We start from the raw sequence: 1,614 nt of genomic DNA on the forward strand, positions 1-1,614 counted from the left end.
GGATGCCGAGGGAGACAACAATGTAGCTTTAGAGCAATTAATTCTGTAAAGTCTCACTTGATAATACAAGTCGCACATTCAAAACGAATGTGGTAAAGAGAGGCTAATATTGTTGATATGAAATAGAATACAACTAGACATTGCTGTACATCGGAATAGAAAACCTGATCAGATGGACCGGTCGGCTGTGGGTGGCACCGAATTCTGGGTTGGTTGCACCCCTCTGTTATCAGTGGGTCATTGATCTTGGGATGATTCTCGCTTTGAGTATTTGCTGATTGACATATGAGAGAACCCGGACGAGCCCTGCCGTGTTACCATTTTTAGTGCAAAATCACTAATTGGCTTCTCACGTCTTGTTAGCGGTGTAGTCGGCAGGATTGACTTAATTCCAGTGCATGGAGGAGGACAGAATGCAGAGGTTCTGTCGACGACAACACACATGGAGAAAGGAAAATGTCTCAAGATGGTGTTAAGATTGAAGCTGAATGTAAATGTATCCCAATTCACGTGACCACATGAATGGAGAATGAAAATGCTCCTCCATTGGTCGGTAAAGATACGCCAACATTCCGCATGGCAGGCGAGAATTTTGCCCCTGAAACAGCAATGCCCGCACAGGAGTCGGCTGCATGTGTCCAGCTGGGAACCTCTCTGCAAGAACATACATTCTCATAGATCTCCTGCGATAACCTTCCGCATTCTGATCTGAAGCCGTGCAGGCTTCGTCGTTTGAAGCTGCGATGACCCAAAGATTAAGGCGTTGGACTCGCAATGTGATTTTCCTACCCAGCTTCGACGCAACACACGTTGAGAAAGGAAGATATTGCAGAATGGTGAGCAGATTGAAGCTGAGTGCGAATAGATCCCAATTCACGCGATTTTATGAATGGAGAATGAAAATAATCCTGAATTGAGCGGGAATCGAAGCCCGGCCTCACCACGTGACAGAGGAGGATTCCATCACAAAAACAGCAATGCCCGCGCGTTAACAAGCTCCAACGATCGAGTTGGAAACCTGTCGGAGAGAACACAGTATCACAGATCGCTTGTGATAAACCCACGCATTACAGCCGTGCACTACATATGTTTGTGGCTGCGATGGCCGAGTGGTTAAGGCGTTGAACTCGAAATCCAATGGGGTTTTTCTGCGCAGGTTCGAATCCTGCTCGCAGCGCTAGTTTTTAAAGTTATGTTTGTTGCTCAAACAACGATGAACTTGAGTTGACGAACCGCATTCCCTCCCTCAGAAAGATGCTTCATGACGGCACATGCTTTTAATTGGGAGCCCAATGGTCTCTTGCAAAATTGCAAGACACGTGAAGGAATCTCTCCCAAGCTCCATCTTAAATTCTGCCCGTTCGCAGAACTTGACATTTATACGATTTCTTCCTATACTTTGATCTCACCTTGTCTCTGTCTCTTGACTTTTTGTGTTTTCCCCTCATGACATGGCAGGCTTCCTTGAACGGCAACGGATGATTGAACCTGGAACACCAGCAGTGAAGGGTAAAGATGGAAAGACTGAGACGAGGGGAGAAACAAAGGTGCAACCCAGCGGATGAATTCGTTACTAATGTCCACACATTTATGTCTCTTCGCCCTCACAGTGAA

General features: G+C 46.2%; 1 non-coding gene across 1 annotated transcript; it reads left to right on the forward strand.

The window, feature by feature from the left end:
• Nucleotides 1–1,095: 1,095 nt before the first annotated feature.
• Nucleotides 1,096–1,177, forward strand: trnas-cga (transfer RNA serine (anticodon CGA)). Its single transcript has one exon. It is a non-coding gene; the product is annotated as a tRNA-Ser (tRNA).
• The last annotated feature ends 437 nt before the right edge of the window (nucleotides 1,178–1,614 follow it).

The sequence above is a fragment of the Heptranchias perlo genome, chromosome 20, assembly GCF_035084215.1.
Source record: "Heptranchias perlo isolate sHepPer1 chromosome 20, sHepPer1.hap1, whole genome shotgun sequence".
NCBI classification, from domain to species: Eukaryota; Metazoa; Chordata; class Chondrichthyes; order Hexanchiformes; family Hexanchidae; genus Heptranchias; species Heptranchias perlo.